General features: G+C 46.1%; 1 protein-coding gene across 1 annotated transcript in view; it reads left to right on the top strand.

Annotated features, from left to right (window-relative positions):
• The window catches only part of LOC144805728 (uncharacterized), a gene marked incomplete at its 5' end in the record, with an annotated part of 284,077 nt that overhangs the window by 237,644 nt on the left and 19,387 nt on the right, over window positions 1-27,046 (top strand).

The following is a 27,046-nucleotide window of genomic DNA, read 5'->3' on the forward strand; positions in this document are numbered from 1 at the left end:
CATCACATCGGGTGCTAGGTCCGCCCTCCAAAGAGGCTAGAGGCTGGTGCGGCATGATGCCAAGAACAACGACAGTAATATAAACAAAGGGAAAAGTAATGACCCCCTTTAATCCCCCCTTCCCCAACATCCCCAAACGCCCCCCTCCTCTCCTCCCCAAACCCCCCCAAAAACCCTCCCACCCCATCCCCCCCTTTTCCCCCTTTCCCCCCTCCCCCCCTCCCCCCGAAGGTTCAGTGCTCTATCCGTCCTACACCACTCCTCCACTCCTCCCCTCCCTCCAGCTAGTTCCCCTCAAACCCTCTTCAGGGGGCCGGGAATGCAGGAGGCGTCATTCTCAAGAGGCGGAGATATCTTGGACAAGTAAGCTCCCTAAATTCTATGACTAGTATAGAATGGAACGGCTGCCAGAGGTCCTGAAACTGCTCCACCTCTCCTGCCACCATGAGCGAAAGCTTCTCCATTCCCAGCACATGCCAAAGTCTATGCAACCAACCCGTGAGGGAGGGGATTGTGGTGGTGCGCCAATGTATGAGGATATTCTGGATCGCAGAGCCCAGCGCAATAGCAATTTGTCGGCCTCTACGGGATTTCAGGGGGTACATTAGCCTATTAGGGAGACCTAATAATACATACGCGGGGAAGCGCGGCAGCTCTATTTCAAAGTGTGTATCTATCTCAGTCAACACCTCCTCCCAGTAGGCCTGCAGTAGCGGACAATCCCACAGGACATGCGTAAGTGTGCCTACTTGGCCACAAGCCCTCCAACAATTACCATCAATATTACGATTCATCTCACGCAGCCTTTCGGGAGTGTAATACCAGTAGGTGGTCACTTTAGTAAATGTTTCTGTGAGCGAGAAGCACTTTTAAAACCCAGTTACTAAATGTCTCGCCTGAGCCAGCGCATGTGCTAGATCGGGCGAGACCTAGAAATGGACATATACATAGAAAACCTTCTTCGTGAACTGTTTGGAACTGTACTGTCATCAGTCATGATTGTTGAGCGGGCCCAGCGCTCACTGGGTCCACGACCACTGATGGGAGCTGCGCCACACCCTATAATCGCGGGTCTCCTAAATTACAGAAACAGATATGTGATCGTCAAAGCTGCCAGAGCGCAATAAACCATCAGGGCAACTCTCTCTCATTCTTTCCAGAACACACACAAATGGTGCAGCCCGCACGTAGAGAATTTATACCGACAAAGCGCATCCTAAAAAAAGCTTCCATTCCTTAGGCAATGCTCTAACCGGCTTAACTGAAAATCATGCACGAAGGCCAATCGCACTTCTTCCCCGACGGCAAAGCAGCCCTAAAGTTCACCAAACACATCAGCAACAAGAAGACTCCTCCTCGCTCCTCGCAGCTAACTAATTCAGAACACACCTTGAGTGACAAGACTGATGTGTTCCATTTTTCACTTACAATTGTTCAGCTTACTGTTTTTTAGGATCTTCTATATTGTACTTGCGTCTTAGTTGATGTGCCAAATTGGCCCAAGTGTCATTCACCTGTTTTTGGCTCCTCTGGCTCCTACTGCACATTAGGCGGATGCCTATCGTTCTTTTTTTGCCCGGCCACCCTGTCATCAAGCAGGGACTGTGCTGGCGTCCCATGCCCCTTCTAGAGATCTCCCATGTGTTCCACTTATTGAGTTAAAAAAGGGTTAACGGATGGGGGGATGGGCAATTTAACTCAACCTGTTTAAGGGGGATGGTGTGGTAGGCAGGCAGGGAAGGGTTTTTAAAGCAGTTTCAGACAACATATTATCCACAGAGCAGTATAATCGACTAGTAGATCGAATTTTGCCTTTTTAAGTTGTCACTTCAGGTGCATATATGTATTGCGTGATATCAGTAGCAGTATCCAATATATCCCGTTCCTTCGCAGAGTGCACTCTCGCCATGAATACCACATGACTGAGAACAAGTCCCTCACATGGAATATTAGAGGGCTTAATGATTTCAGGAAAGCAAAGTTGGTGCACGCATATCTAATCAGACACCCTAAATTACGCAACAAATATTGGGGCGAAACACACTCAACCTCGTATTCTAACTATGCAAGTGGAGTATCGATGCTGATACGACGTGGCTTTGGTTGGACAACCACCCATGCAAACATAGACACTGAAGAGAGATATGTTATTTTGCACGGTACACTAATATCTACCCAGGTGACCCTGGTTGCCATATGTGGTTCAAATGTGGATGACCCGAGCTTTTTCCTCAATGTATGGGCTAATGTGTCATCAATGGGAGGTGACACAGTAATTTACGGCGGGGCTTTTAACATTACCTTACCAAATGAGGCGGACAGGGTTGGAGCTGCCCGCAACCCACATCCAAGGGCATCTCAGCAATTGAACTTGATTATACTAGACCACAGTCTCATAGACATCTGGCGCAGCCGACATCCAGCCGCCAGGGAAGGCACCTGTATAACCGCAGATCACAGCCTAGATCACCGCGCCTGGTCCAGACTGGACTATTGGCTTGTAACTGATGACATAGCTTCCTGGACCTTAATGTGGTGCACATTTTCAGACCACGCCCCGGTTATGCTGCGCTGGAATATCTCACAATCTCTACCCTGCTCGTTTAGTTAGAGACTCCCACCACACGCCTTACTGGACACAGCATTCAGGGAGGAAATGAGAATTGAGCTCACCCAATTTTTCTCAACAAAGGAAGGGCCTCCTCTCCCAGGGAGGTTGCAATCCCGGCCCGCCTCCGTCTGGTCCAACTCAAGTTCCTCCACAGAATCTATGTCACCGGCCCCCGTCTGATCCATATGGGCTATTCCACGGGTGGCTTGTGTAGGCGTGGTTGTGGTCTCCTTGGCACCTATCTCCATATCATATGGGAACGCCCTGAGGTGGTGCGATTTTGGAACCGTATACATGATGTGATGAATGAAGTAACGGTTGTTGTGATGATGCCAGAAGCCCGGCAATGTTTATTGAATGTATGGGGCCCGAATGATTATGACGTGTCGCAGCTTTGGTGGGTGACTCTTGCCAATATGGTTGCCAAACGGGATATTGCACAATTGTGGGGGTCCCCGAGGCCGCCTACAGTGACTGCTTGGAAAAAGAGTGTGGACTGGTGCATGTTCAGAGAGAAGACGGTATATATAGCAAGAGGCAGACCCAGAAAATGGGGAGAGATTTGGGACCAGTGGAACTCATACCGGGGAGATATCTGTGCGCCCCCACTCGCAGAAATTCCTAGTCCTTCTCAATCGCCCTGACCTGCATTCCTTCTAAGCTGTGGTACATTGTGCTGTTTATATGCAATTTTGCCTTTGTCCCCCCCCCCCTTATCTATATTCGAAGAATTTTCTCTCCTGTTGTCATGTATCTCCCGTCCTCCTTGAGCACAGACCTAATGGATGTACTAATGCTGTATTGCCTTGAATGTATGTTTAATGTGTTTTCGTTTTTTCTGTTTTATGTAATAAAAAGTTACAACAAAAAAACAAAGGAAGGGTCAGTAGACTCTCCCTCAACCTTATAGGAAGCATTTAAGGCAGTCATCAGGGGTGCATGCAGCGCAAAGCAATCAGGGGGCCTGAAATCCATACGATCATCCTTTTCGAAACTAGAACATGACATCCAAACTGCAGAGCACTTGTTCTATCAAACGGGGTGCCTGTACATCTTGCAACCCAGTGGGAGAGAATCTCTGAATTTGAAGAACAAGCAGAAAGAGAATCTCGCTTCTTGGGGAAACACAATTAAGCGCGTAGCTATGGAGAGGGTGATAGGCCCGGTAAGGCTCTGCAAACACACTTAAACCGCACACATCCCCAACGTTTATAGTCGAACTCCTGGACAACGACCTAAATCACATTAAAGGACAACGAGAAACTCATGCCCACCTCACCAGCTTCTACTCAGCACTATACACAGCCACACAGAATACCCCTCACCCAGATATTTTGGCATATTTAGACTCCATTGAACTACTCTGTCTAAGTGAGGCTCATAGATGTACCTTTTCCAGTGAAAGACATAGTATAGGTAATTGCAGCCTACATGATGAAAAGGCCCCTGGGCTGGACAGGCTGACAACCTCATTTTATCAAACCTGTGCAGCAGAGCTTGCACCACAACTGCTAGAAGTATACCAGGGATCCTTAGATTGCGGTTCCTTACCACCTACAATTAGAGAAGCGGGGATTATCTCTCTCCTAAAACCTGATAAAGCAGACAACCTCTGAGGCTCATACAGACCGCTCTCATTAATCAAGTTAGACGTAACGATCCTGGCCAAACTTATTGCTAATAGATCACAGCCGCTCCTACCGCTCATAGCCAGTCCTGAGCAGTTGGATTTCATTCTAGGTCAATCTACAGCCCACAACCTGCGTACCTTCTTTGCTGTTATCCATCAACCTGACCCACAGCTGCCAGCCTTTGCCGCATTCCTTGACGCCACAAAGGGGTTTGACTCCCTGCAATAGCCGTTCCCATTTTACTATCCTGCCCAGCTTAGGTTTCAGCCCCAACTTTATCAAGCTCATCAGCCTGCTCTATACTAAGCCCACAGCTCGATTTAGAGCTAATAGCCTGCTTTCAGAGCCTTTCTCTGTAATACATGAACCCAGGCAGGGAGGCCACCTCTCACCGCTGCTATTTGTAGTAGCGACGGAGCCCCTAGCAGCCAGAGTACGTCAGCATCACACTCCTCCTGGGCGGGGGATTCACAGACAAGAGTCTCATCATTTCCATGTATGCCGATGATATTCCATTGTATATCCATAAACCAGATTATAATTTAAACCCAGTACTGCGGGAAGTCCTAAAAATTGGTGGAATGCCTGGCATAAGAGTGAACTGGTCTAAATCATCACTCTTACCCTTGACGGCCGCTCCACTAAGTACTGAACTAGAATTCCCGCTTACATGGGCTGATGGCACGGTAAAATACTTAGGTGTGTGGCTGAGCAGAGAAACACAGGAAATCTGGTGCAGTAATTTTGGGAGACTGCTGGACTGGCTGGAACGCAAGTCCAAATTCTGGTCGTCCTGGCCCTTAACCTTAGCCGGGAGAATCGCCATAACGAAGATGATCGTTCTTCCCAAGTTCCTATACTTATTCACAAATATTCCCATTCCCCTAACTCAGGCTTTCTTCAAGTCCCTCAGAACCCTTGTAATAGCCCTGGTGTGGGCTGGGAAGCAGCCACGGGTGAACTGGGAGCTACTAACACGTCCACTATCTCTGGGTGGTATGGAGGCTCTGGATTTCGAACTCTGTGCCCTATGTGCGCAAGCCCAATACCTTCAACATTGGGTGTATCCCACCCCATTTCAACCACACGTGGCAATCGCGAAAGACGTAGCAGATCCAGTCCCCTTACATGCTGCATTATACAAGTCACACCATAGGACAACCGATGAGGTTAAAACAGTCAAGACATTGGGCTAGGCATTGGAGGGCCTTTAAACGCGTTGCGACACCATTGCTATATGCTCCTTCCACTCCACTTTCATACCACTCACTCTTCCCTGGTCTTCAAGACCAAGACACTATTATGCAAGCCCGAGCCATGGGCCTTACCACATTGGGAGATCTCTACCCACAAGACACATTTTTGGTAACACCGCAGAGCCCAGAGGGTACTCAAACACCTATTTTAGAATTGCTCCTGTATTATCAGCTTAGGGCCACCTGTTGGACATTACACTCATCTTTCCCACCGCATTGCAGCAACTCGAGCATATACTTGTCATTCTTTTTCCCTGTAAATTGATGACCAGATTATACAACCAAACACAAGGGAATACCCCTTTCCTGGACCCGAAGGCCCTGGCGCAATGGAGGGTGGATCTGGGCGAATTACCTACGGATGACCAATGGTCGTTCCGCTGCTCCCAGCTTAGTTTTTTTATCCCCAAATTATAGGCTGCGGCTTATCAGTTTTAAATGTATACCGCATTCCACTACAACTGCGAGAAATGGGTCTACGTCCTGATGTGCTGGAAATGCAAGCGGGGCGATACCTGCTTCTTGCATGTTTAGTGGACGTGCCCACTCCTAGCCAAGTTCTGGGAGCAGGTATATGCAACTATACGGTGGTCACAGAGATCTCATTGAAGTGCACACCACTAGTAGCTCTGATGGGGTATGTAGAGGAAGTCCCACCTGAAAAACACTGATGACGGCCATAATGCTGCTACTTGCTAAGCGTAGATTTGCCAAACACTCGGGTACCCCTATGGCCCCCAAAATAACCAATTGGGTGCAGGATATTGCTTATTTCCCAGAGCAACTGTTGGCATTCTGGGACCTAATGCCCACAGCATCCCATCCGAAAGACATCCGGGAGCCATTTGTGACCTGGCTTAGAGAAAGTAATACAATATCGCCTGTAGTATCCACATCACCCTCAGTCTCACAATCGCCAACCTAGGCCTGTCTGCTGTTCCAAATCACAAATCTGATTGCGCGTAGCCCCTGCAGATGCTATACATACGTGTTTATGTAACTCTTTGCCAAAACGGTATGGTTGAATGTTTGTTGGTATTAAGGAATGCCCGACTAGGCGTATCAGGTCTCAGTGAGTACCCCAAGATACTGTAACCGGGCACCCATCTGAGTCGCATTTACAGCATGTGTAGTCAGAGTTGTGCTCACTCTTCGGGTTGTAACCTAGATATATCTGTATTAGCTGCTCACTCTTTTATATAAAGGTGTAAACTTATGATGTAACTGCACAGTGTAATTCTGCCAAAAATGTGTTAAATGGATTTGTCTGTAAAAAAAATAAAAAAAAATAAAAGTAGGACAAGGGATTTCTCTAAAGGGCAAGTTGATTCAGGTATCAATCTGCCCTTTGGACAAGCAGATTTGGTACAGAATTCCACATCCTTGTAATGGGCATTTACAGATCTGTAAGGTGCACTGATTATCACTCGCAGTAAGAGGGCGTTTAGAGTTTAAGAAATATGCATGCTCTGCACTGATAATTGCTCACACTGTGAGAGGTACTTACTTTTTGTGGAAACTTAAACACATTGTATTTTTCATTACTGGCACTCAGAGGGGTTTTAAATAAATGAGGGTGTCTGTGAACATTGCACTGAATTGTACTCACACTGTATACAGTGCTAACAGAAGAGGCATTTAGAAGTATTAAAGTTAGGATTTTGTCTTAAGTTTTGGTCTTAAATCAAACAAGTTAATCTTAAATTAGGATTTTGTCTTACGACCAAAACTTAAGATAAACTTAAAACAACATCCTAACTTTACTACTCCTAAATGTCCTTTGTGAATACCGAAAGTCGTGAAGTTAGGATTTTGTCTCCGATTACTTTTGTGAATCTGGCCCTATATCTGTGCACCTGCCACTGCTTTTTACCGTTACTGCGGAACAGAAGTTATGATATGCATAATGTCATGTTATATTATGTGTATTTGTAGAACACATTATCACCCTAGACGGTATCCCCAGTGCTGTGCAGGTGTGGAAGTCTAGCCTAGAGGGCAGAGTCATTCAAATAGCCATGTCTTCAGCTTCTTGCTTAGCTCAAGAAGTGAAGAGGAGGCTCTGATATGTTGAGGGAAGTCGTTCCACGCTTTAGGAGTGATGTATAAGAAGGGTTGGCCTCCGGATCTGTTTCTGTGCATGCGTGGGATGTGTCTGAATATGAGTCCGGCTAAATGGAGGTGCATAGGGGGTTGATGGAAGGAGATGCAATTGTTAATGTAGGCAGGGATTTGTTGGGTAGTGCCTTGAGTGTGTGGTGAGGAGCTGAAATGTGGGCGCTTATGTATCTGGAGCTAGACAGCTGTAATATGTGTTCTGAGTGGGAGGTTGAGCATACACCTGGCTCCTGCGTTTTGAGGGGTTTGCAGCCTTCTGGTGAGCTGTCTGATGATTCTTGCATGGAGAGAGTCCCCGTAGTCCAAACTACGTTGATGTTGATGTGTGCGTGGATGACAGTCTTAGGATGATTCTCGAGAGCCATATGAAAATGTTTCTTTAGGGTGTGGACGAAGTGATGGCATTGACCTGTGAGAACCTGTCCACCTTTTTGTTAATGATGATCCTTTGGTTGCTGGCGCGAGCTGGAGGTGGGAGTAGGCCCTAGGTTGGATGGCCATCAGGTGGAGTTCCATGGACAGGTGTTGTTTCCAAAGATCAACAGTTATATCAATGTTGAGTTTGAGACAGTTGAACTCCATCCTAGTGGCTACTTCCATCATGCAGGCTGTGAACTTGTTCCTTGTGTTGTGGATTTTGTCCGAGAGGGACTGGATGAGTTGTGTGTCGTCAGTGTAGGAGAGGATGTTGATGTAGTGGGTATGGATGACGTTGGCCAGTGGGGTTACGTAAGTGTTGAGGAGTAAACGTTCCGCAGATGAGATGTCCGGTTTCAAAAGAGAATGACATCCGGTTGACAGTCTGAGTTCTTTTTATCTCGAAGGAGCAGATCAATGGCATGCAGGTCCTTGAATCCTGAACTCGTGAAGGCACCTGAAGAGGATGAGATGTGGTACCATGTGACACACCGCCAAGAGGTTCAATAGGATGACCGCCTTACTCTCTGCTCTGTCTAGGATCATGCAAATGGCGTAGGTAGGTTCAATGAGCTCTGTTTCCGTGCTCTGGTTGGGCCTGCATCCAGACTGGGTGGCCTTGAGGAGATGGTCAGGCACTTCTTGATGGTTTTCTCTAGGACTTTGGCCATGTATGGTAGGAGGGTGATTAGTCAGTAGTTGGAGAGTTTGGTGAGGTCCACGGAGGGTTTCCCCAGCAAGGGTGTGACAGCTGCCTGCTTCCAGGTTTCTGGGAAGAGGGCCGCATTGATGGAGTCATTCAGATTGGGAGTGAGGACTTCACGGATGGTGGTTAGACCTTTGTTAAAAGTGTGGTGGGGGCATGGGTCTAATGGGGCCACGGAGTTGAGGTTCATCATTGTTCCTGCAGTCTCATTTGTGGGGATGGCGTTCTACATGGTCAAGGTCTATTCTTCAACTGAGATTGGAAGACAGGCTGCAAGGATGCTGAAGTCAGGTTAAAGGTTGAAGTTGGCGTATGTGGATGTGATCTCCTTCCAAAAGAAGTTACAGAATTTGTTGCAGTGGGTCCTGTAAGGGGAGATGTTGCTGGTGGTGGCTGCAGCACTGTGAATTTTCTGATTATGGAGAAGATTTATTTGGTGCTGTTGTTGCTGGCTTCGATGCGTTTGTTGTGGGCTGTTCATTTGGCATTTCAGACATGCAGGTGGAAGCATTTCAGGGCAGATTAGACGACATCATTGTCTGCGGTGTCTAGGATCATTCTCCACTTGCTTTCCAGATGCTTACAGTGCTGCATTGCCATCCTGAGTTCTTCTGTGTACCAGCTGGCTTGCTTTTGTGATCTTGATTTTCTTTCTGTGCTTGAGGGGGGCAGGTTGTTGGTGCAGGTGGTGATTCATTCATTGAAGTTTTGGATGTCTTCCACTAGGTTCCTAGTGTGCTTTGAGAGGCGTATGGAGAGGGCAGAAGCCGAGTCCTTCTCTGAGATGTTCTTCCAGCAGCAGCCGCCTGTCCAGATGTGGTGGTTCTCCTGTGATTCAAGGTGATGAGCTTGAAACTTAAAACGGTGTTGTCAGTTCAGGTGGAAGGTGTTGGTTTGTAGAATCTGATGTTGTTTGGTGTGGAGAAGATAGGGTTCAGGAAGTGTTTGCCTGTGTGGGTGGGTCTGGTAATGTGCTGGGTTAGGTCGAGATTCCCACGGCTTTTGAGGAGGGTATTTGAATTGGAGTCATTACTAGGGGTGGGCAGAATTTTCGTATTCGCGCAACGCAAAGCTGTGCAAAACGCTAAAAATATCTCCGCGAGCACGCGCAGGTTCTGCAAACACACAGAATTGCTTGTTCCGCTTGTTCGCGATTCTTTTTTCCTGTTCGCGAATGCTGTTTGTGTGCTTGGGGAGAAATATCTCGCAAACACGCATTTTCAAAGTGCGGACAAGCAAAAAATTCCGCAAAGCCATGGATTGCAGATTTGTTGGTAATTCCGCGTTCTCCACGGAATGCAAAATTACCCAAATTCCGCAAGCGGAACAGAATTTACTGCCCAGGCCTAGTCATTACGGTGCTCTAGATGAAAGTTGAGGTCTCCATGGAGTTTGAAAGTGCTGGAGTCAATGATAAACCTCAAGTCTAGATTTATTCTGAGTTCCATTCTTTCTTTTAGACAGAACTATATCTTTATATTATCAAAGCATTTTCCAATCTTTCGTATATATTTTACTTTGGGACTGCTGGCTTCCAGTAATTCACTTTGTCGTTAACATGAAAAGACATAGGTCGGCTAGTTCACTTTATTGCTGCCAAATATTTTGAGGGACACCCTGTGCTAAATGTTTAAATCTCTGACCCAATGAGAACTGCATTTAGTTTGTGACTATCTGATGTGAAAAACAAATTGGGGTTTTCCCTACACGGGGTTCGGCCCCTTTGAAGATCACCTTCTTCAGATAGCAACCGTTGTATCCTCTCTGGCTAATGACTTGATGTCTTGAGTACTACGTTGATTACACACCCAGTCTCCTGTGATCCCAAACTCTTTACCAAGAGACTAAAACTGGCCAAAGTGTTCCCCAGTCACATTGAGGGCGGATAGTTCCCCTTCTAACAATGCTATGATGTTGCTAGCTGTGATGACAGCAGATTATTTTTCAGGGGCCCACTGTGTTCATTTGCACCTCTTAGGGGAATACTGCTCGCTAAGGGTAGGGAGGGCGGGTGTGTGTGTGTGTGTGTGTGCGCGTGCGTGTCAGGCTGGCTGTTTGCTGTTACATTCTGGCTGTCCTGTGTCCCTGATGTGCCTGACAACCTGACTATTTCTATTGCTTTGGTTCCCCGTACCTGATACTGGAAGTAGGTGGTGGAGGTAGGAGGAGCGGGGGTCTTGTCGTACCTTCCAGTGTGAGAACAGGTTTCCACTGAACTCAGTGAAATCCAGATTCCTTCTTTTTCTGACAACTTGAGCCCTGTGACTTTATCAGTCAAATGCCAACTAAGAAGAAGGTGACCTTGAGCAGCTCTGACTCACCTGATCTTCGAACTGCTCAGCCCGGAAAGGAGCAACACCAGACTGGAAGAAAGCTCTGGAAGATCCGCACGAGGCGCCTCCTGCCTGGAGGTGGCCTCAAAGCTGTGAGTCACCCACAAATCACAGGCTCCTTCCAGCCCAGCTGGCCTCAGAGCAACAACAAGCATCATTCAGGGCAGTGCTGCTGTAGAAACACATTTTCTGTCGGTCGTTCTGTGACCTCTGGTGTCATGGCACTCGGGAACCAAGAACAGACTGATAGATCTGAAACAGACAGACAAAGCACAAGCCATCAGGACTGCATGTTAGCAGAATAAAACATATTGACTCAGCTCTCCTGAAACAATTATGACTTTACAATGGGACGGAATGAGTTGAGGGGCCAAAGATAGCTCAATTTGTATATGCTCCCTAAGTTCACCGAAGGTCCCCCAGTCACATCCAGCCCTCTGGAAGGAAAAAATATGACGCAGAACCCGGGCGCTGGATCGCAGAAACCACATACACATGTGGGGCAACAATATGTCAGCGAACGAGGTTGGGATACCTTTGCACTCTGTAAAAGACCTAATGAGTAAAACAGAGAATTTTAAAGTTGATCAGTTGTTTGCCGGTAAGTCATTGAAGAAGCATGTTAACATTTCTGCATCGCTAACTCCAGCATTATCAGTATATTGTGACTAGACGAAATAGAGCCTCCTCCTGCCAGGCATCTCTACTTGGTATGGAACTTTACCTGTCCGGGTCTTTACTGCAAAGTGGGAGTGTGTACCATGTGCAAAGGAGTTGCTTTGGCCGGCCAGTGGGGATCAAAAAGAAACAATTGAGCACATTATCTTCCTTTTCCCAATCTACTTGTCCCAAAGGAGGCGTTGGATTATTCCTCTCTGTCAGAAATTGGGACTTAGGGACCCCAAGGAAGCACTCAGGATTCTGAGATACGACAAATGCAGGTTGTCAATCTTTGCTCTCTCTCATTTTCTGATGAATGTGTGGAGAATAAGGTACGGGTTGAGTATCCCACAAAAGAAACATGAATAGTGGCGAACAGGACCATGGCAGCTGTACGATCGTTGGAGAAAAGGAAGGCTAACACTTGTTGTATAACAGGGTAAATTTGAGAGTTTTTATATTCTTTTGAACCCTTTAGCAGGTGATTAACCTATTTTATTGCCCAGGTAGCCACGCTTGCTTAGCTTCAGGATAGCTGGATTTGCAATTATATCAACAATTAATTCAAGCCTAGGGAGGTACCAGGCACTCCCAGACAAACTGCATTAAAATCTTTCCCTGTAGGAGCCCGCTTCATCGCAAGGATTCATAGGTTGGTTCATTGGCTATATTACCGCACAGAACTTTGCACATATATGCTGTAAATGGCAAATGTTTTATATATGTTTTATTCCATGTGCTTTAATGGCTTACAGTGAAATCAGGTATAACGTTTGATAACGAACAACACTGACCCCATGATATTTGGATGGATGACCCTAGGAACATCTGCGTCTCCTTCTAAAATAGTGATTGCTGATAGATTGAGTGCAACAGGGGCCCATTGCCCTTGTCAACAACTCACTAAAAAGGGTGCTGCTGAGACATGTCTGTCACCTAACAGTCCTTTATTGAATGTCCCCTCAGTGTGACCCCTGTAGCAAGTTACCTTTTTGAGCTTCAAAAAATTTTCTTTTCCATTTTGTACTGACTTGAAATTCAATTCCTTCTTTTCCTGCATCCTTCCCCTGGGAAAGTTATATGGTTCCTACAAATTAAGTAAGACTAGATATTCTGGACAACATAACCGAATATAGAAATTCAGTTCACGCATATCATCAGGAAATGTTGGCCTGGTTCCTAACTAGCTCACAGTGCCCCACCTGGACCTCTAAACTTACTAGGATACCAGATGGTTAAGAGTTTTATGACTCCAGCTGAGGTAACGGGTTTTTAGGAACCCGGTGGTGCCAGGGGATAACACCCGAAGACCTCTGAGTTCTCCCTGTTCCGGACCACAGAAACACGGAGTCTTCTAGTTGAAGTCAGAGATCGAGTTTTATTGGCAGCTACCAAGTAACACGTGTCCTAGAAACACGACAACTCGGGTCGCGTATTCCCAGGAGACTGTTCGTTTTTACAGAACCAGCTTCCTCCTTATATACAGAAATAATAGCTGCAGGCAAGTATTCTTGAGTTTACGATATGGTTATACACATATTTCTACAATAATACAAAGAGCGAAGTCATGTAGGCCAACCCATATTTTAGACGTCCAGTTCGTGACGGATTACCCGGCCAGGCCCGGAACTCCCATCAGATATCGATGAAACCCCAATAAAGCAGGGTACCTCCTAGTCATAAAACTGGCCATAAACGAGGTACGTGGACAGGTGTGTGTGTGTGTGTAGAAAACATGGTCTGTACGTAGTGAATGGTTTGTGGCATGTTATGCATTGATGCTATCTTATTTGGCCACTGGGCGAGGAGCTGCCCAAACAGGTTCGGCTGGAGGCAATGGAGTCAGTTGGGACAGGTCAGGGAGAAGTCAGGGAAGGTGGACGTGTCCTTTTAGATCAAGCTCGACCTTACTCAATTGGCTTATCATGAGGGGAAGACACAAGATGGATGTCGTTCACAAAATGGGGTCTAAGGGTCGGGACGGAAACTACGATTTAGGGGTGTTGGCATCCCTCAATCATGACGCAAATGTATAGGGATGATGTCCTAATCATTACTGGTCCGTCGACACCAAATTCGTCATGGTACGTTGATATTTTGTGGCACGGGTATTGCATCTCGATACCGGGATAACAGAGGGGTCCAGAATTTCAGAACCACAGACCCTCCTTTTGCCCTCATATAAGGCAATAACTCATGTTAATCTGAGTCCAAATCTGTATAAATGAATTCGTGGAGATGCTGTTGTAGCATCATTCTGTTGCTCAGTTCGTTCCTTGACACAGGCTTCCTTACACATGGAGTAGCACAGAGGCCACATAGTGCAGGAGCGCACTGTACACAGAGGCAGAACATAAACAGAAGCGCTAAGATCATCCCAATGGAGATCAGTGTTTTCCATCCCCAGGCAGTGATCAGTTCCCAGAACCACCCTAGCAGAAACCAATCCCCTTTTTCTACGTGAAGGGAACCAGATATTTCGTGTAGCTTAGAGGTGGCCTGGTACACTGTCGGTGCATTATCAGGGATAAAAATGCAGCAACTGGATTGGATCACTCTACATACAGCACCACGGTACGCAAGTATGATATCTAGGGCAACCCTGTTCTGAAGGGTCATAAGTCGATCCGACTGAAGCTCAGTTGTTAAGTTGCCAAGGGCTCCAGCCGTTTCAGTCACGGCGGATTCAACTATCCTCGATAACTGGCGAATGTTCCTGCTGTTCACCATAGGCCCCCAAAATGGGATAAAACCCTTTGCGAAGTCTGAAAATTCCTGACCCACAGTGTCATCTTTACTCACGACACCCCTAGCTGTTCTTGTCCGATGGTAATCTGCCCTGGCCGTGTAGGTGGGTGGCAGCAGAAATGAGATAAAACACGTGCCTGAGAAGTCAGGGGGTAACCATGTATAGGCTTGGTCATGGCAGACGAAATAGGTGCCTTTTGCTGCCAAGAATAGAGGGGAAGTTCGGGAGGCAAATACATATGTTTCCGTGCATACGCTCTTTCCTAATTGTGCTTTAGGATCCCTGCCGATACCTTGCAGACATAAGTGACCTCGGTGGGGCACTATCCAAACTGGGCGGGATTTCTTTGCTGTCTGGCCCTTACTCAAGGAAACCCCATACTTAGTTACGTTCCAACGACTGTATGGAGTGAGTTCATCTTTGGGAATCGCTTGATATATGTCAATATCCCTACTCATATTTCTTATCCCTGCCACTAGTGCCTTGTTGCTGGAATCGCTCTCAGTGGAACGGGGCGGGTATGGTTCTAGGGCGAACAGGAACAAAGTCTGGAAAGCCCACAGCGAACCATAATAACTGAATGGCAGGATGAAGTATGGGATACCCTTATCAGTTGTGTGCGGCATGAGTCCGCATATCCAACAGTTCGAAGTGTTCATTATGGACTGGTGTTGGTGTAGGAGTTGGATGAATGAGTTATTTATAAATTCGAGTCTTCTGGCAGACTCGTGTTCAGGTAGAGGGTGAAAGGAGTGTGGAGATATAGTAGGAGGAGGTGTTGGCCGAGTGTCATTTGCAAAGGTAACTTGAAATGTGAATAGAGTATAACCAATCAAAAACATCGTTATGCTGCACAACATTAAAATACATATTATCAGAAACCTTTTTCTGGCCAGTACTGTGCATAATTGTCTTTCAAAGTTCGTGAATCTGGTAGGTCTCTCTACCCATGGAAACTCCATCCTCTAGTTGCTGCCCGCGGTGGGAGATTGATTCTGCCAGGGAGTGCGCTCCGTTCAGTCCGGGGTAACTCCCTTGGACCAACCAGAACCGTTGACCTAAACGTCCCCAGCTGCACTCCCCAGACTTCAACCGCGACCCTAGCAGCAGTTCCGGATGGCGGTTCGAAAATCAAAAATGAGCAAGTTCCCTGGGCGAGAGAGCTGAAAAATCAAATAGTTCTTGGGGGAAAAGGAAAATCGCATTAAGTTGCCTTTTTTATTAGTCTCTTTGTCTCGACCTTAGATTATATTGTTCTTTCCCAGGTACGGTGTGGTCTTCAAACAATGTCTCAGGTTCTGTAGTGTCCAACTGCATTGACGGTGGCACAAGTCCTTGTAAAATATAATCACTCTCCTTTTCGGTACCAGTTCCTTTCAAACGTGCATCGCTGAAAGGGATGAAGCGAGGTATGGACTCTGTCTCGGAGTCGGCAATTCCTTCCTTGACACACTGGTCATATGGAAGGGGCAGAGGGACCCGTTTACAATGGGTCCCGTGGATCCAGTTCTTCTTTCCTTCCACCCGAACGGCTGATCTCGTGGACAGGAGAACAAGGTATGGTCCGGTCCACCTGGGCTGTTCGTTGTTCGTGCGCTGAAAATTCCGCACCAGCACCCAGGTGCCTGGTTCGATGGAGTGACCTGGATCATCAGAGGCTGGCGGAGAGGAACTGTGAACCTGTTGGTGTAAAACACGCAATTTAGTTGTTAATTCGCACAAATAGTCAAGCAGTACGGGGTGCTCTATTTCGCTGAGTTTCTTTGGCCTTGGCACGCCCCAGACGTTGGCTGGGCGGCCAAACACTATTTCATGGGGGCTAAGTCCTAATCTGGAATGGACAGTCGTTCTGGTCGACAGGAGTGCTAGAGGCAGGGCGTCAGGCCATTTAAGGCCTGTACTGGCTTGGATCTTGGCTAGTTTGAGTTTTAACGTGCCATTGTAGCACTCCACTAATCCAGCTGATTGGGGGTGATTTGCAGCGTGGAATTTCTGGTGTATGCCTAGACACTCACACACTCTCCTCATCACACGTCCCACAAATTCACTTCCATTATCACTCCAAACGATTCTAGGCATACCGAATCTAGGGAAGAACTCCTTGACAAGGGCTTTGGCAGTTGACAAGGCGGTGTTGTCCTTAAGGGGGTACGCTTCCACCCACCTGGAGAAAGCGCAAACAACAACAAGCACATACTTCAGATTGTTGCACCTCTCCATGTGGATGAAATCGAGCTGCAAAACCTCGAACGGATACGTTGGAGGCGCAAAATGACCAGCTGGAGTTGGGGTTCCCCTACCGGGATTGTGCTTTAAACACACTATACAGTTTCTGACCACATTCTCTGCACATTTTGGGATATTACTATTCTGCCATACTGGGGCCCATAGTTTACAGATTCCTTTCGTACTGATGTGCGCAATTCCATGGGCCATTGTTACCACTGCAAGTACATATGCGTTAGGTAATAGCCATCGCTGGTGTTCTGACAATTCGACCCAACAACCATTCGTATCTAATCTACCCTGGCTTTCTCTCCATTCATTCACCTCTTTCTCGGTGGCCTCGGCTTGGATAGTTTTCACGCTTTCGATGGTGTCCTCACACATCCCCACATCAGTAATCCATCTAGCGGGACCTACAACATACATCCGACTCATTGTGTTCCTTGCAGTCTCTTTCGCAACCTCGTCTGCAAATGCATTCCCACGGCCAACATCGTCTTGAATTTTTCTGTGTGCACTGCATTTTATAATTGCAACTTGTAGTGGCAAGGTCAGTGACTCGAGGAGCTCATTAACTAGCTGACCATGTTGTATTTTTGCACCATGCGACGTCAGGAACCCACGTTCACGCCATAATCTCCCAAAACTATGAGCCACGCCAAAGGCGTATTGGCTGTCAGTGTACACATTCACTCGCTTTCCTTTCGCCAACACACATGCTCTTGTAAGTGCGATAAGCTCTGCGGCTTGTGCGGAATTGTGGGAAATGCGCGCGGTCTCTATAATGGTGTGTAATGTCGTTACGGCATATGCTGCAGTCGTATCCCCATTCGGCAACTTGAAACATGAACCATCAACCCATAAAGTATCATTGCATTCAGGAAGGGGAGTGTCCTGTAAGTCTACTCTCCCTTTGGTCTCTTCTTCTGTCCTAAAGCAGCAGTCATGTTTTTCAACCTCGTCTGTCTCTGCCGGGATAGGTAGTAGCGTAGCGGGGTTGAGTGTATCACACCTCTTTATGTGAATGTGACTCGCTAATAGTGTTAGTTCGTAACTGGATAGTCGAGCGCTAGTAAGATGTTGTGTCTTCGTCCTGTTTAGCAAAATGTCTACTGCATGCGGGACCATAACGATCAGAGTATTATTCATGACTAACCCAGCGGACTGTCGAATGCAGACAGCCGCTGCGGCGGTGGCCCTCAGACAACTTGGTAGTGCCTTAGCCACAGGATCTAGAGTTGCCGAAAAATATGCACATGGGCGCTGTTTGTCCCCAAAGTATTGTGTTAGGACTGATAATGCACAACCTTCCTTCTCGTGGACATATAATGTAAAAGGCTTACTGTAGTTGGGGTTTCCCAACACAGGAGCCGAACATAATGCATCACGCAACTTGTGGAAACTTGTTTGACAATCTTCAGACCAGGGCATAGGATTGGGTGTGTCTTTACAGAGTAGTGCCAGCAAGGGTTTAGCTAGTAGTGAGAAATTCGGTATCCATTGCCTACAGTATGATGTAATGCCCAAGAAGGCCCGAACCTCTCTCTGTGTCCTTGGGGCACTCAGTTCTGCAATTGCCTGTATTCTTTCTGGTGTCAGTCTCCTTCCCTCCTTCGATAAGATGTGACCTAGGTAGGTTACTTCTTGTCGACAAAATTGCAGTTTTGAAAGAGAGACTTTGTGCTTCATGTCACATAAGTGACGCAATAAGGACAATGTAGCTCGCTTGCAAATTTCTTCAGTGTCTGCAGCGATCAGCAGATGTAGCTCGCTTGCAAATTTCTTCAGTGTCTGCAGCGATCAGCAGATCGTCGACATACTAAATCAGAGTCGACCCATTAGGTAGAATATTTGTGTCTAGCTGTGTTTTCAGGGCCTGACTGAATATTGATGGGCTTTCGAAGTAGCCTTGAGGAGCGCACTTGAAGCCGAAAATATCTCTACTCTCCTCAGCAATCGGGATGCTGAAGAAAGCGTTCTTCAGGTCAATCACCGAAAACCAAGTTGCTGAAGCTGGAACCATTGTCAACAAGGCAGTAATGTCGGGGACAACTGGAAAATGTGGAATAACCACCGTATTCACTTCTCTGAGGTCGATCACAAACCTGTACACGGGGGGCTGTGAAGGATCGGTACGCTTTAAAACGGGCAAAACTGGACTGTTACAAACGTTGCCGGTTGTTTCTTCGATGACATCTTTCTCGATCAGATCATAAACAATCGTCAACAACGCCTTTTCGCATTCGCTAGATATTTTATATTGGGGAGTACGTGGCAACCTAACGTTGGCTTTCAATGTTATGACATACGGTGCTATCTCTAAACGGCCTACATCATTGGAACCATTAGCCCAGAGTATATCCGGAAGAGATGACAATTCAGTTGGAATATTTTCCTTTGACAAATACATTGGAGAAATGACTTTCTTACCTAAGGTAAGTTGTACTCCCAAGGGAGAACAGTACAGAGTCGCATATAACCTCTTTAGCAAATCCAAACCTAACAAATTTTCACCGCAACCTGTTGTAAGAATGAGGGCTGCTTCTAATTCGCATGGGCCAACAGAAAGGGACATGGGACTAGAGATCGGGTTTCTAACAGGGGCGCCAGAGAAACCTACTGAAATGTTCATTTTGCCAGACAAAGGTGCGCCAGGAAGTTTCGAGTGCATGATAGAACTTTTTGTAGCACCAGTATCCAGCAGAAATGGCTCTGACACTCCTGAGGTAATCACCTCTACATAAGGTCCATTCTGGTCTACTGGAACTGAAACGACTCCCTCTCTTTGTCCATGGCTGTCCTAGCAATTATTTCCCTCATTCTCGTTTTCGGTGTAATAGTCGTCAGCATAGTACTGAGCTGACCTAGACGATGCATTATTCTGTTGGTCAAAGCTGTTCATGGAATTCTGAGGCGGAAAAGAAGTTGTATTCTGGGGGAAATTTCCACGGCCCCAACCCCTAGGAGCATGTTGAACACCTCTACCCCTTATACCTGAAATACCGTTTAAACGTCGCGCAAGAGCCGGACAATTACCTTTAAAATGACCCTCTTCCTTGCAATATGCACATTGATTCGGGCCATACGGAAGACGCTGATGGGAAAACTCGTTTCCTTGCGCGTTTCTCGAATACTGCTGTGGTTGGTGATAATTAGGCTGACTAGCCGTACGAGGCAGATAGGCCTGCTGGAGAAGAACTTTAGTTTTTAAATCTTTCGTCTTTTTGGCTACCTTATCTAGCTCGTCTTTGCGCCTATTTTCATAGTACTGGGCTGTAGCTAAAATCTGTGCTGACGTAGAGACAGCCCAAGCACTCTCGGAATCTTTCAGTTTATTACACAGTTCAGGAAGCAGATTATGTACAAATTTGTCTACAAACAATCTTTGACCACCCTCGGTAGCCATATCCTGACCACTATGATCCGTGAAAATCTCCTCAAATCTCGTGAAAAAGTCAGACACATTCTCATCTTCTTCTGCTTGCACGCAGACAGCTTGTCCCAATTTACGCGTAATTCAGGCATTAATGTTTTCATGTATGCGATAATCCTACCGGGAAGTTCGGCTATTAACGGCTCAGGTTTAGAACCACCTATTTGTCTAGCATCTATAGCGGTAATATTAGCCCATGAGTCACCTAGTTCTCGATCATGATCCGTATGACGAATTTTACTCCATAAAGGATGTGGAACAACATTCCCAAACAACATATCTACATCCGCTAAATTCATTATACATGAGCTGGCAGTCTGCGATAACTCCTTATAATACCCAGTCGGATTTTTACGGGGATCAGGTAATGTCTGCTTGAGTGCTAAAACTTCGGATCTTTTCCAGGGGACATGTACCCATACACGCTGGAAATGTGGCAGAATTGGTGGGTTTACATTCGCATCACCTTCCCTCCAAACCGGAGGAACCTCTCTCATGGGGTACTGTCTCGCTTTCTTTCTACCTGATACGTCGTCTTCGTACAATGATCTAGAGGCGTTTCCCTTACTCCGGTAAGAGAACAATAAATCTATCGCTTCCTCAACTTCGGCACCTATAATCATACCTTCATGGAACTTAAAACGCGTACGCCATAGTTCGTTCATTTTGCGTTTGGGATCATTTGTCTCCAAATCTTCACACAGATATACAAACATCTCTTCGAATACGTATCTCTGAGTGGGTGCATCCCATTGACGGAAAACTTCCATAACAGACTGAACATCATATCTAACAGAGTCCGTAATCCATTGGCGTGCTAGCTCATTCAGCACTTCTCTTTCCTCGTAATCAGGCAGCTGACTACGTAACTGTCTACGTTCTGTTTTAGGGGTCGTTTTAGGCGGCCCAAAGAAAGGTGAAAGCAGACCAGTGACAGTACCTGCCACTCTCTGTCTAATAGAAGGAGAAGCTTGCGGAGGGGCAGGTGCGTCAGAAAAAACAGGCTGATGTGAAGAAGAAATCGAGGCAATAGCAGAGGAAATTGAAGCAGTGGCAGACGTAGTATCATAGGGAACAGTTGGAGCGGTAGGCAAAGTAGTAGAAGTAGATGGAGTATGTAGCAGAGGCGGCGGCCCTTGAGAAGGCTGCGCCGGAGAAGTAGGAACCAGCTGAATAGTAGCTGGCGTGTGTGCAACAGCTGTGTTTCGTGCGCCGTGGCGCGGTATAATAAAATGCTTTGGGGGTGCGGTAGCGTCTAACGCATACGGCGGTGGTGAGTTTAATAAGTGGGACATCAATGGATCTTTCTCGGATCTTTCCTCTTGACCTTGTCCCTAATGAGGTAACATTGGGTAGCATTTATCTACTGCTAGTTTCTTGCTCCTAAGCATTTGTTCGTTTTCTTGCTCTTCCTCGTTATCCTTGTATGCAACGGCAGCTTGCACCATCGACATACCTCTTTTATTCCTTTTTGCTAATTTTATTTCTTTCTGTTTGGCTTCTTTGCGCCATAAGCGAAAAGAGTCAAACATCGCCGGCCGGGCTTTTTTCTTGAACAATTTGACCTCGAGGTTATCTAAAATTTCTGAGTCAAAACTACCATATTGGGGCCATTTTAAAACACCATCCTTGCGGGTGTATTTTATCCACACTTCATTATATGTGATAGGACCTATGCCATGTTTTACGTATAACTCATATGTTGGAGTTCCAATCGGAGGAACTGGACAAGAATCCTCTAATCGGGAGTCCTTACTACAACCAAGACAAAACAAGTTTCCAAATCTGCTAAAACAAGGCATCTTTGCTCACTAGTCTAGCTTCAAACTACAAAGGATTTATCGATTACGATATTTCTCGTGAATACACGAGTCCTTCGGCTTTGGGGCTTGCAAGTACCAAATCAAAACGTATCTCAAGGATACCAAAAACTAAGGATCAAACTAAGGACTGGGAGACGCTCCACTTATACTTAACTGAAGTATTTGAAGATCGATGACGTCACTAGAAGACTCGTCTATCGTTTCGCTCTACCAAGGATCACTGGGTCCAAAACAGGGCGATAGTCAGGGCAGCAGTCATTCGTAGCCGTCGGGACGCAGGGAACCTCGCAGCAAAGACCTTCTGAACCACGTCGACATACAGGGGTCGCTGAAGTGGCTGGCCGTCCTCTGGAATTTTCACACGAAGCTCCTCACGAACATCTGGCTTGGACCGTCGCCGCTTGATACCGCCCCGAGTTGGGCGCCAACTGAGGTAACGGGTTTTTAGGAACCCGGTGGTGCCAGGGGATAACACCCGAAGACCTCTGAGTTCTCCCTGTTCCGGACCACAGAAACACGGAGTCTTCTAGTTGAAGTCAGAGATCGAGTTTTATTGGCAGCTACCAAGTAACACGTGTCCTAGAAACACGACAACTCGGGTCGCGTATTCCCAGGAAATTGTTCGTTTTTACAGAACCAGCTTCCTCCTTATATACAGAAATAATAGCTGCAGGCAAGTATTCTTGAGTTTACGATATGGTTATACACATATTTCTACAATAATACAAAGAGCAAAGTCATGTAGGCCAACCCATATTTTAGACGTCCAGTTCGTGACGGATTACCCGGCCAGGCCCGGAACTCCCATCAGATATCGATGAAACCCCAATAAAGCAGGGTACCTCCTAGTCATAAAACTGGCCATAAACGAGGTACGTGGACAGGTGTGTGTGTGTGTAGAAAACATGGTCTGTACGTAGTGAATGGTTTGTGGCATGTTATGCATTGATGCTATCTTATTTGGCCACTGGGCGAGGAGCTGCCCAAACAGGTTCGGCTGGAGGCAATGGAGTCAGTTGGGACAGGTCAGGGAGAAGTCAGGGAAGGTGGACGTGTCCTTTTAGATCAAGCTCGACCTTACTCAATTGAAAAATCATGAGGGCAAGACACAAGATGGATGTCGTTCACAAAATGGGGTCTAAGGGTCGGGACGGAAACTACGATTTAGGGGTGTTGGCATCCCTCAATCATGACGCAAATGTATAGGGATGATGTCCTAATCATTACCGGTCCGTCGACACCAAATTCGTCATGGTACGTTGATATTTTGTGGCACGGGTATTGCATCTCGATACCGGGATAACAGAGGGGTCCAGAATTTCAGAACCACACAGCTGCCTGCACTCACTCCAAAGAGGCCTCGGGTAAATGGTGTGAAGAAATTGCAGGGTTTTTCACATCCAAAGTATACAGGAAAGCCTATCAGTAGGTAGAATACTGGCTACTGATGTAGTTATGTTTGTTTCAATCAGGGAGGGGGGGGGAGTTAGAAGGAGCTATGATCCATTCAGCTTCCTGTACAATGCTATAAATCAAAAGGGGATGGATCACTTGTACCTGTAGCCAGGGTCCTTTGTGTATTATCCGTCAGTACCTTACATGGTACTTGGAGACCCTCATTCACGTGTACAGGTCGTTCGGCGGTTTATCTTGATTTTCCGCATTTGTTTAACAACGTGATAGCATCATCATACACTAGATAGAATAGAAATATTACTTCTTATGTAGTATGAGGAGGATGAACACCCCACCTCACTCGAGCACTTTTTTCACTAACTATTTCTGATCACTACTGCAAAAACCAGTGGTTTCCTCCAGGTGGAGGAAGCATAAAAAGAGGCCCATATGATGATGCTATCACGTTGTTAAACAAAGGCGGAGAATCAAGATAAACCGCCGAACGACCTGTACACGTGAATGAGGGTTTTCCAAGTACCATGTAAGGTACTGACGGATAGTACACAACAGACCCTGGCTACAGGTACAAGTGATCCATCCCCTTTTGATTTATAGTACTGATGTAGTTAATCAAAATATGAAGTTATCTGTACGCAACCCAAAACTGAGCTCTTTCACAGCCATCTCTTCGGAGGGATCTCTTACGGCTCTTAAAACTTTAAAGTCAGGCTCCCCGATTGACCAATGCCCCCTTAAACTGCCAGCTGCAGGGGCTGACATCATTATTCCTTTGGTTAATAAGATTCTTAATTCATCTCTAGGAACAACCACGGTTCCTAGAGTCTGGGCACAGGCAATGATTCTACCCCTTTTTAAAAAAAACAACAGCATATTCTGCCACCCCCGTCTAACTACAGGCCCATTTCCCTGCTGGCGGCTTTTTCCAAGATACTATAGAAGCAGGTAAATGGACGACTATAGAAATATGTGGAGATTAATGGGCTACTCCACCTGAGTCAATCAAGCTTCAGGGCCCAGTACAGCACAGAAACAGCTCTAGTAGAGGTATCTGAATTTATTAGGGGTACCCTGCACACGAGGGGTATAGCTGCACTAATATTATTGGATCTGTGGGCAGCTTTCGACACAGTCCTGCATGCTCTTCTCTTACATAGTCTTCAGGAGATAGGAGTGATAGGGTTAGCCTCGAGCTGGTTAAAATCCTTCTTAGAAAACAGAAGCCATAACTTCTGGATTCCCCCCTGCTCTGCAAGTCCTCAAAAGGTGGATACCGCGGTCCCTCGGGGATCGGCGTTGAGCCCTACACTTTTTAATATTTATCTCATCCCGCTGATCCAGCTAGCAGAAACATTAGGAGCAAAAGTGATCTCCTACGCAGATGACACACAGTTGCTCTTCTCCTGGATAAGGGAACAGATTTGGAGAGCTCTCATGTTAAAACCTGTCTGACCGCAGTCTTTCATTCACTAGCAAATGTGCAATTGAAATGTAATGAGGATAAAACTGAAATTTTCCTCTTCGGGAACCCAGACGATGCACCCCCGCTGGATCCCCTTGAGATCCGGTAAAAGATTTAGGGATTTTGTTTGATAATACGCTGTCATTTGGTGCCCAAATTAACAGGTTGGTTGGAATCTGCTTTGGGATCATTAGATCTACAAAGAAATTTCGGACTCTCTTATCGTTTCATTCCAAGAAATCAGTCATTCAGGCTTTGATCACGTCCTGCATTGACTACGGCAATGCCCTTTATGTAGACCTTCCGGAATATCTTCAGGACAAACTTCAGGTGATTCAGAATGCAGCAGTTTGACTCCTGCTCAATCTCCCAAAACGGTCGCGCATTAGTCTGCATCTTCGGGATCTGCACTGGATGCGCATTAGGGAGAGACTGAAATGCAAGAGTGTGTTGCTGGTTCATGCAGCCCTGTATGGCAAAGGACATGATTTAGCATCTACAACCCGCCAAGACAGCTTCTAACTACCAATACATTTCTGACAAGCACCCCTGGGATCCACAGACAGAGAGCAGGAGGTAGATCACTCAACTTTTTTGTGTGCAGTGGCTTGGAATCAGCTCCCTCTGGATTTACACGGTATAAGTGATCCAGGGCTCTTTAAAAAGAAGCTGAAACCCTGGTTATTCTTGGTAAACTGAGTTTGTTTTCTCTCTGGCCTTTAGCTTGTGTCACACGGGACACTCCCTGGAGTAGCTGCACGTAATATGTCTGCTATCATATCATATCATGTTATTAGCAACCACAAACATGACCATTCGTTTAAACAGATCTACCCTTTTGTTGTTTACTTTTGCAAGCCCAAGGTAGACACAAGAAAGATACAAATTGGCTTTTCAAACATTCATTGAAACAATCGTAATATTGGATAAAAAGAATGTGCTGCAATTATTAGTAAAAAAAAACAAAGCAGTGTAACCAGCATTACAAGAATGGTGAATTAAACAGTTTGTAGTGTTTTCACTTTTTGCCCCACTTTGGAACTCCCTTAGTTCTGCGTTTTAGTCATTTTTAGGCTGCCCCTGCTTCCTCTGCATAGCCACATATAGCACATTTGTGTTTGCGATATTATTATGAGAATATGCTGTAAATGTTATTTGTTATTTAGGGACTCTTCGTGGGATTTCGTCTACACATTTTGTACCAAGTTGTCTAGAATACATAACACAAAGGTGTACTTTTTCTTTGCTCATGTAGCAACAGCGCCTACTATTTAGACATAACACAGTCACACAACTGTATCTCCTGCACAATAGTTTCATCCTATAAATGGCGTTCAGTCCCCTTGGAGGCAGAGAGGAGAATTTCAGCAGAGGGGACTGTTCTGGAACGACAGCAGTGCCTGACATGCAACCCTGCGGAAACTAAGTTTACACTCTTGATGCGGACCACCTAACTACATACACCATGTCTGGGGTCTTAGAACAATGCCAGAGATCCCAAAATAAGGGTAGGACTAGACAGATATATAAGTTGCCATGGTTGGTATGTTTGTCCTATACATTCTGGTGCTTATTATAATAACTCTGTTTAGTTGCATCTGCCTAAAGATCGCAGCACATTTGCTTCATAAAAGACTACGATAGCTTTAATAAATGTATTGTAAACTTTCTTTGTGTTTTTCTTATGTTACCTATGGGCATGCATGAGTGAGTAAGTGAGTAACAAAAGGGGAGGATCCGTTTCCATAGTGCCCTTGGGGATAGAGGGTCATGTTGAGGTTGCTGAAATCACCTGTTACTCTGGGAAGACCAGGAGTTCAGGCACTGTGACCTAGCAGGATTGGCCCGACAGGTAATGACATTGCAGAGCGACTCAGTCCCTACACTCTGACGTCCTGTCGACCTAACACACAGTTCTGCTTTACTAACAGAATCCGTGCAACAGGTTCAACCATTATAAAATTACTATGTTGTTATATGAATATATTATTCTACTCCGACCTAACAGTTACTATACTATACCTGACTGTGATGTATCATAAAGCCAACCTGTGTAGAACAGGTTATCGTACTTCTTTTTTTTAAATCAGTCTTTGTGTGCGTGTTAAATTATTAGGCAAAAACAATTCTGTTGCATTTAGATATTTCCAAGGCACGCGGTTCGATTTTAAAACCTGCGATTTCCACACAATTACATAATCGTTC

Source organism: Lissotriton helveticus, assembly GCF_964261635.1.
Source record: "Lissotriton helveticus chromosome 1_1 unlocalized genomic scaffold, aLisHel1.1 SUPER_1_unloc_2, whole genome shotgun sequence".
Classification (NCBI taxonomy): domain Eukaryota; kingdom Metazoa; phylum Chordata; class Amphibia; order Caudata; family Salamandridae; genus Lissotriton; species Lissotriton helveticus.